This window comes from Petromyzon marinus, chromosome 12, assembly GCF_048934315.1.
Source record: "Petromyzon marinus isolate PM22_M1 ecotype Great Lakes invasive population chromosome 12, UKy_Petmar_22M1.pri1.0, whole genome shotgun sequence".
Taxonomy (NCBI): Eukaryota; Metazoa; Chordata; class Hyperoartia; order Petromyzontiformes; family Petromyzontidae; genus Petromyzon; species Petromyzon marinus.
The window spans coordinates 8,608,502-8,618,711 of record NC_133678.1 but is presented as its reverse complement, the minus strand read 5'-3'; positions in this window follow the sequence as shown (position 1 = coordinate 8,618,711).

Here is a 10,210-nt window from a genome sequence, read left to right as displayed (position 1 = left end):
CTATTTACTTGAGACAGAGTGCCCCGTTAAGTGAAGGGCTTTTCCTGCCGGCAGTTGCACAGGCAAGACATTTCAGGGTTGCACCTCTTTACTTTTGACATTTTTTTTATTTACTTGAGAGAGACTTCATTTGAAAAAAAACATCTCTATTGAACGCGAGTACAAAATCATGACAAGACACTGCCTGTGTAGTTCCCGGTGGGTGAATTCTACAACATGTCGTGCCTAAATGTTGTATAAATAAACAATACACTATAGAATCAAATGCAAACGTAAGCATGCCAAAAACACCATTTAAAGACTACATTTTTTTCTTACATTTCCGATATTTTGTAGAACAAAAACATTTTGAGATCCGAAGTCCACGGAATTTATAAACATTGCACGAATGGCACTGTGTGCAATGTGGTTCAACTTTTGGCTGGTCGTATTGCGTGCACCAATTCCTGTGGCCGCTCCAAGAATGACAGAGCAAAGGGAAGAGGTGCAGTTCGTAGCATCGGACTAATGAATCGCAGTGCCTCACGATGATGGACAGGTGTTCTAGTCATGCACACAACAGAAGAAAGATAAACGCTTCCATATTCCCATTAACTTCGGCCTTAAGGTTTCAAAGGTCAAAAATTCCCAGGAGCAGCGCACGTCTTTTTTTTTAAACCACAAAGACATTGGATGAAAATCACTGACAAATCCCAGAATGGAACAGAAAAAAAATTAAAGGTTACTTCACAATAACACGAGTAAAAATTAACCCTTTCATTTCAAAGGTCAGGTTGACCTTACATAATAAACTTTAAAAAGAAATACTTTGTAGATAACACATTTCATGTGTATTTATGCAATCACACCCGCTATTTATTGAATGTACATTTTAACGAAATGTGCACGGTGCGAAGGAAGTTCGAAGTTCAACATATGTGAAGCCAATTCTTTTTCAAAAACAAATGCAGATATTGCCTCTCTTTTTCGGTACAGTATTGCCACTCCAACGAGCTATGGTATGATAATGAAGGGTCGGTGAGGAAACCGCAGTGCAAGTTGTTTTGCAACAAAAAATCACTACAATCTCAATAAGATTTGAGTATTGTCTTTAATTGCATATTAACAGAGGTACCGAAAATACACAGGTGTGATTCCATGTTAATAAGTCTAACTTTCTTTTAAATGCGGCATTAAACAATAAAGTGTACCTTATGCAAGACGAATGACAATTGCATTCAATTGTGCAAGTATGTATGAAAGAAAAAGAGAAAAGTTAAATTACTTTGAGGAAATAAAAAATAATATTCAAAAGATGAATACAATGTATTTGCAGTTGAAACTTACAAATATCTGGAGATTTTAAAATTTTGTTTGTAGATATAGCAACAAATTACAAAATTGTAATTGGAAAAAGTTAAAAACACACATGCATTGTGACTTTATTAACATAATCCCAGAGGTCTATAGTAATGAATATTGTATAACTCTATACCATAGTTCACTGCTCTTAAATTTTGTGATTGAATCGTAATTGTTTGAATGCATAAAAGTTGACCTTTTTGCTGAAGATTGTATTTAATGTTTCACAATTTAATGGGTATTAGCTTTGGTTGACTAAACGGGAATTGTATCAACATGCTTCCGTGGAATTACACGAGGGCTTTCTCAGCAAAACATTTACAAAATGTTTTGGCAATTCAGCACGCAGCAATTTCAGCGATATTGCATTTACAACGCATTTTATTTTGATAAACTTTGCGCCATCCAAAGAATAATGGAAAACTATTCAACTGACATTTTTCCAAACACCTGTCAAATAAGATTAAACGGTGTTTGTTTAATTTGCAGAATTGTATTGTTTTCCCCCTTGTGAAGGAAGCATTAACAAAAATGACAACCATAAAAAACATGTAATAAGAATAATCACTATAATCTTATTCAAACATTAATTTTTTTATAAAACTCACAAAATGTGCTATTATAATTGCTGTAAAGATCTCCAAAATTTCTCCACTAATTTTAAGATGTATCTCTATACCGTTTGTTATCGTTCTCCCCAAGGCCTACTCTTTGTGATCATCCACATCCTTTTACGTTGTCCATTACTTGATACAGCATCTTCAATGATGCCTATGTTGCAACCTCCAATTTTCTTTCCCATTCTGTACCTCATCGTTCAACAGATATCTATGAATACAATATTTTGCGCAGTGTCCAATCTCGTTTAATGTCTCTTCTTGCTCAACGTGGTGTTTATGGTTTGGGCCAATTTGTTCTCGGATTGCTTTGTAACTTATTCCTCCACTTTCACTGCACTACCCATGACTATTCCAGTCCATGCAAGAGAATCACAAACACCTCCTCACGAAAGACTCGATGCAGAACATCACTGGATTCAATCTTCCGCAAAGCTTCTCGGCCACAACCCTAAACCGCATCCACTGCACAAACCATGGCAGCAGATGCGGTTTATTTGGTGCACAACTTGAACATGTAAAAACTCTCCACCGTATGACTGTGGTCACCCAGAACAAAACCATGGACCATATAAAAGGACTCAATGCCCGATTCACAAATACGAAGGAAGCGGCATCATCACCGCAATACTCGCCCCCACTTCTCATGCAATTAGCTGGCTCAACACACACAATGTACAATTAAAGTTGTTACTCTTTTAATTTCACTATTTTGAGCTTTCCACGTCCATTTCCTAGATTCCTCATTTTAAAAAGGAATTCATTTATTTGCTGTGTTTTTGCTGACAGCAAACTTGCATTAGGACACTCGTCTCTCAATCCTCACTCCAATCAAAATGTACCAATCAAAATGTACCAATCAAAATGTACCAATCAAAATGTACCAATCATCTGGCTTCCAGAATCTGAGCCATATATAGCATTAAACTGACCCATTTGGATGTTGTAACGCATTTATTATAATTGAGAAAGAGGGTCATATCTTTATACTCCTCTATTTATCATCGGCAGCATGACTTGTTATTGCAATATTTGAGCAATCTGTAACTTGTATTTAGGCCACATGTCCATGCCACTAATTAAAGCGGCGGTAGTTATATTCTTGGTTCTTTCGGTAAAGTCACGTAGAAGGGAAACAAAAAAATAATAAAAATATAAAATTGTTATAAAAATATAAAATGTTATTGTTAAAAATATAAAATGTTATTGTTTTATATTTTTATTATTTTATTGTTTCCCTTCTACGTGACTTTACCGAAAGAACCAAGAATATGAATCCCTGCAGTTACGAAAGCTTTAAATCAAAATAGGCGGTAGTTAGTTACGTGTTTCATGTGTGATTAGTGCGTGTTGCAACTACACATGTACATAAATACGCACAAGGTGTATATACACCCACAACCAAAACCAAAAAAGCCCTCCATAGCCAAAACAGACCGTTGGGGCAAGTGCTTTTCGCAAGCACCAATGAAGCCCTGGACGGCACACAAGAGCGTCGTGAAGACTTGCACACACACACACACAATGTTCTTGCAGGGCATCAATTCTGCAGCATGTACACCCCCTGAATGGACTTTCCCACAGATTGATCAATACTGACGCACGATCATTTGTTTACAGCCGGAAGAGGTAATGGCTGGTGCTCGAGACTAGCAATGGACTGGCAGCTGGAGGGCGGGAATGCACCGTCGAGTATTAGAATAGATCGTGCATCGCAAGACCACGAGAGATGGCGACGGCACATAGCGGCCTTCATCCAGCAGTGGATTGATCGTGGCAGATGGATAGGCGACGATTATAATAGCTATTTATCATATGTACACACAGATATACTATACTTGATTTTAAAATGGAACTTTCAAAGCAACGTTCAGTGGGCTCCTTCAGTAATTGAACAAGCAGCCATATCAATTTCAACCCGTGTTCCCATCCTTTTGCTCTGCCATGTTTACACATTTTTCCGAACTTCATCTGGACACACGTCTCACAGCAACACACCCAAAGTCTGTTAAAACGCGTCTTGTGCAGAGTTATTACTGGATACACACTGTATCATGCCACCCTTCAGAACATGTTTGGTATGTTTGCCTGAACTTTGATCACCGCCAATTCAAATAGACATTTGACTCTATAATGGGGAATGCATGGGCTAAATTGCAACAACAAAAAAACTGCAGGAAAGTGGCATTTCCATTCACCCTGAGGCCCACAGTAGCTGCAACAGCCGCAGCGATATTGAGAAAGGTGCACGAGGTATTTTTGGCTATATATTTTGTTACCGTATTACGTTACGGGAGTGTGTCCAGTGTAGAGAGTCAATAGCGAATGCAGTCTGTTCTCCTATAATGCGGCAGTTGCGTTCCTGAAGAACACCACGTTATGGAAAAATCGCGTTATAGTTAATTAGGGTGAAACACGTGAGATGGGTATGCAGGGCTACACAAAGACTGAGGCCGCGTGGGTAGCATCTAGAAGCATCCAGCAGCATCCCAACCTTACGTGATGCTTCACTGAGGCAGCCGTACAACCGCTTGTTCCTACTCGCGTGACGTAGTTCTGTTCACTCAATCGCGTTATATCCAATTCGCGTTTTGAAAACACGCGTTCTAGGAGAACAGACCAAACATCAATTCTTTGACCGAGCCCCTCCTCAACTCCGTTTCCAGGCATTTCAAGTCGTGATCGTACATTGCGAATTCAAGTCATGGTTTGGGGTTGACTCAGGCCCATCTTCTCACTACGGTGAATATAATGGGTGCCACTTTGTGAGAAAGTCGCGCCTACCATAGACTTCCCACCACTGGCTCGGGGCTGTAAAGGGAGTGATGAGGCACTCTGGTGCCTCAGTGCTCATTTGGAGCAGGAAACCACTGCCAATTGACTTGTGTGAATACTACAGGCAGTCCCCCGATTAAATAAGCTCGATGCGTTCTTGGAAATCTTCGTGCAAGGTGAAATTGTGTTAATCAAACGCTAATTTCTCGTAGGAAATAATCTAAATCCAATCATCTAATCCAAGCAACCAATTAAAGCGACACTTCTATCGCTGTTACTCATTTATTATGACTATGTTTTTGGTTAATGATTTTCATTGTTGCCTTTTTGTGTATATTTTATGCATGAATATCATTTTTTAAAACGCTAATAAACAATGATAGAGGTAAGCCAAATTAAATAATGCTCTAGTCTGCGTCATTTCAACTGTGATGGTGGAGTGGAGAGAAAGAGAAAACTAATAGGTGCAGAAGGGGTGGATTTCACCGATACAAATGTGTACACTTTTATTAACAAATTCACACAACTTTTGCACTCTATATTATTTTGGCTGAAAACATGGCGAAACAAAATTCCTTTCACAGAACAAAGGCAGTGCTCTAACATTATTCGAGGTTGCGCACGGACGTAAAACGTACGCTGGTTTAGTCACCCGACGCACAAAGGATGTCTATGCAGATATGATTTTGAATTACGCGAGTTCAGGCAACTGATGTTGCCAGGGTAAAGCGACAGTACAGCGCCACCCAGTGCACATGGCCGAGTACTGCAGATTGCCTTACACGAGATTCCTGTAGTCCACTGTCTAAACTACTGCATTAAACTATTTTTATTTTACCAGGTGAGACCCACTGAACTATACAGCATAGCTCTGTTTCAGAAGAGATCTGGCAACATATGATAGCTGAAGGTAGTGGCTTGTCACGTGGAATTCTATAGCAGCCACATACTCGAAACGCATGTTTCTAAATGTGGACGGGAAAACCGGACAACCCGGGAGAAAAGTCCACACACAACGAAAGGGGGAAAAGCATGCAAACTCCAAACATACAGGCGTCAGGGTCGAGATCGAACCCACGTGGCTCCTGCATGCCAGGTAAGGGAAATAAGTTCTTACCACTGCGGCGCCAAATGTTGTGGTAACAACCACACACTATCCTCCGACCAGTGTGTGGTTACGTGTGGTGACCGGTGGAAATGAGGCAGTGGGCTATAAATATTGTATGAGAAACACCGCCCTGCATATTTTTTAATTCCTTTATTAGACTGGTTCGTTTTCTCGATTGAATAGGATTGTTGCTTGCGATTTGTTCTCGTAAATTAATTGATCAAATACATGCGTAACACTTGTGCTTAAACTTATATTCGGTAGAAAAAGGTGATAGTGCGGCCCCCACAAACACGTGCCCACGCCACTGCTTGGCGGAACGAACTGCGGTGGAGAGAGAGCGCTCTGAAGAGCCCCTCTCCAAGGTGTTCTGACCGGCAATGGGGCCGTCCATAAATGACGTCACGCACCTATGTGGGGGGGGGGAGGGGTCAGACATTTGTGACGATGTGTGACGAGGGTGGGGAGGGGGGTTGAGAAATGTGACGTCACATCAAAATGCGCAACTTTAAATAAATATAGACAACACGTTCTATTTCATTAAATAGACGTTTTAATAAATATTTTCTCCTACAACATCAGAGTGCAGCGCCACATTAAATGCGCACTACAATGACAATAGTTTAAAACGATTTGAAGCATGTTTTATTGGGGGGGGGGGGGGGGGGGGCAGAGCTTTGTGACGTCATACTTGAGGGGGGCGGGGTCTGACTTTTTGTGACGCCGTGTGACGAATGGGGGGGGGGGGTCAAAATCGTCCAAAATCGCGTGACGTCATTTATGGACGCCCCCAATTCCACGTTCGCCATAAGTGAGAAGCCACACTTTACCCCACCATAGGCAACCTGCGCATTGCCTGCGTTGCACCCGTGTGTAATATACTGATGGACGGACAACGCGGGGCGGATTTAATCAGTTTGCTCATTGATTCAACGTCCGTGCTACGAGAATGAAGCGGTGACCTCTGGATTGAAAGTTTAGTGTGCTAACCATTCCGCCATGGTAGCACCCTATCGGCTAATATATATAAACAAAAATCCAGTTTCTTGGTGTAGTCTTGTAAATATCTGCAAGGAATCCTTGTTTATACAAGTGGACTGTTTTATAACCAGCAGTGTCTCCAAAGAATTTAAGGCAATGTTATAGAGTATCACTTTTATGAAAAGAAAAGTAAGCATCCCACACCGATATTTTTTTCAACATTTACCGACAAATTAATTTTTCTTTAGAGGATCTCTTTAGACCAGTAACACGAGTACGCAATTGCAAAGATTCGCGTTTACCTACGCCTATCATTTATGGCCAAAAAGAGCTCACATCTGCTGCACTTTAAGTTCATGTTACTGTTTGTTTTAACAGCAGCTGCACACTCTCCTAAAATGGATTCGTACAAACTATAAGCAGCATATTATCTTTATATTTCACCGTCGAAAATTATGTTTGAAATAAATCGGGGGGGGGGGGGGGAGGGTGTGAGAATTGTCAATAAACGAGCAGGATTCAGAAGTGACAGGGCACGTGTACAGTACGTACAAGGAATATGGCAAGTTGTTAACTTCCTCGCCTGGTATGCAGGAGGTCGTGGGTTCGATCGCGTCCCTGACACCTGTACATTTGGAGTTTGCGTCTCTCTATCTCCCCGTGGTCGCGTGGATTTTTCTGCAGGTCCTCCGGTCCCCCCCCCCCCCCCCCACACACATTCATAATCATGCTTTAAGCGTATTTGGCTGCTTCAAATGGCCACATGATAAGCTATTTCGTTGAGTTATCATTCTTGATAGCCAGGTCGCTTCTGAAAAAGAGCTATGCAAGCTCAATGGGTGTTAGCTGCTAAAATAAAGTTTTAGTTTTTAAATGTTGCAAGGAACCTGAGGCTACGGCTGTGTCGATGCAGCAGAGGGCAGAGAGGAGCGGTTTTGCTCATCCATCGACTTTGTCGCTCCACCGAGTGACGTTGCGAGTTCCCCCATTGACAAAACTCTGCCAAATATTTGTCAATATTTTGGACTCACGTGTAGGATGGGCAACAAATTAGGAAAAAAATAAAAGGAACTGGAAAGAGTGGAAGACCTAACAGAGAATGCCTTGACGGCATAAAGAGATTGGTGCCAGAAATGTGTGCACTCCACTTCAGCACACTGGCACAAGACAGAGGAAAGTGGAAACAAATCACGAAATGTGCAGTGGACACCTCCGGGCTATATCCTCATGGACCGTGATGCTGATGATGATTAATGTTCGGTCACGTGATCCTGATGGCGGTACCCCGGGGTACCAAATTATACAGAACGGCCGAGGCAAATTAAATATTTTATTTTTGGGACACTATTTTTTTCCCAGGGGTGTTACTTAACTCCGTGACTGGGGTTACCGATCGATCCGAAATCGGTGGTGCTACTCCGCGATGTCGAAACGCAGCGAGGACGATTGTGCTGAAACCCTGATCGCTCGCATCGTGTACGGCTCGTCGAGATGAGTCGATTGCCGCATCGCCGACCATCAACAGACTAAAATTGACTGCATCACGGACATTATGCGAGAGCCGGGGTACTATGGTACCCCGGGGTACCGCCATAAGGTTCAAGTGTCTGATGACATGATTCCACTTATGCATTCAGGGTGTTTCCGAATTTCCGTTGTAAGTAGTTACCATGGCTGCACAAGTGAGTATTCAAACTGCCTGCAGACGTTTCACGCAGCTGAATGTCCATAACGTAGGTGATGGAACAATTCCGCTCACCGTCAACTTCATGAATTGTCGCTATTCACGGTCCCAATAATATTCATGAAATCATCACAGTATTAAATGTTGTGGTGAAAGGTAACGCCTCCTGTGTTTGGGTTACACGACCTGGCTATAAGAACACCAGTATAAATTGAAAGATCATCATAAACTCGTTCGCATTTGATTCATGTATCAGGAGTTAAATAATCAATACCAAATCAAATCATGACTTAAAGCTTTCGTGACTGCAGGAATTCATATTATTTGGGTCTTTCGGTAAAGCCACGTAATTATTTTGATTATATTTTTCTATCTACGTGGCTTTACCGAAATACCCAAAGAATATATTTAATCAACTAAGCGATGGCATCGTGCAAGTGATAATACAGGGTACTTGAACTGTACATAAAATGTGCCCAGATATAACTACACCCTACAATGTCATACCCATACGTACACCCCTGACAACAACATCATCATCATCATCCACAGCCAATGTCAATCCACTGCTGGATTAAGGCCCTCCCCAAACTGCCACCAACCTCTCGCGTTCCTGCGCTGTAACAATCCACCTGGAGGCCGAGAACATCGGAGGTCATTTGCACGATTCAAATGCATTGCGGGTGCCTCATCTCATCCCTCCACCGAACACGCCACACCTGGCACTCTGCTTTTTCATCGTTTGGCACTCCGAAGGGTGGCTGCATGTGGAGATTACACTGCCGAGGTGGCCGGGGTGGCTCAGCTGTGAGCCGCTCAACTTATAATAAAGTGATTTTTTTTTATATTCTTAGCTCTTTCGGTAAAGTCACGTTGAAGGGAAACAATAAAATAATATATATAAAACAATACAAAATTCTCACGACGTTTCGACCATAACACAAACGGTCGTCATCAGGTGTGTCGGTTTGTATGACGACCGTTTGTGTTATGGTCGAAACGTCGTGATAATTTTTTATTGTTTAATATATATTTTATTATTTTATTGTTTCCCTTCAACGTGACTTTACCGAAAGAGCTAAGAATATGAATTACTGCCGTCACGAAAGCTTTAAATCAAAATTAAAAGTGAATTTTGTTTTTCAATTCCCGAAGAAGCTCCCAGTACTGGGAGCGAAACGTCAGAACTCGTGCCCAACCAGCACGCGTTAACAAGCCGAAGACGGCAACAACTGCGAAAGTGCCACGCAGCAGCGTCAGTTCCACGCACAGTCGGTCACAACCACGAGGACACGAGAGGGCAGCACAGGCACACAAATTTATACCCCCCCCCCAAGCACCCCCCGGTTTACGCCGAGGATGCGTTCGTGCACGGTGCGACGAGGGATATCAAAACGCCGTAGATCAAAGCGACTCACACAGGGGAGGTGGAGGCGACCGGATACGACACAGGACGGACGATGCCGCCTGAGACCTAAGTGTGGGTTCAGGCGACGCAAATCGGGTGGCTGTGTTGATAAAGCGTCGACGTATTTGCGAAGCGAAGTCAAAAGGGGGAATATACGTAAACTCGGGGTGGTGCAGTACAAGACCGTCGCAGCAGCTCGAGGTGGAACTTTGATCAAAATAAAATGTAAAATCCAAAATTACGCTTTTCACAAATCTAATTAATCTATGAACAATGTGAACCTCGTTTAAATTGCA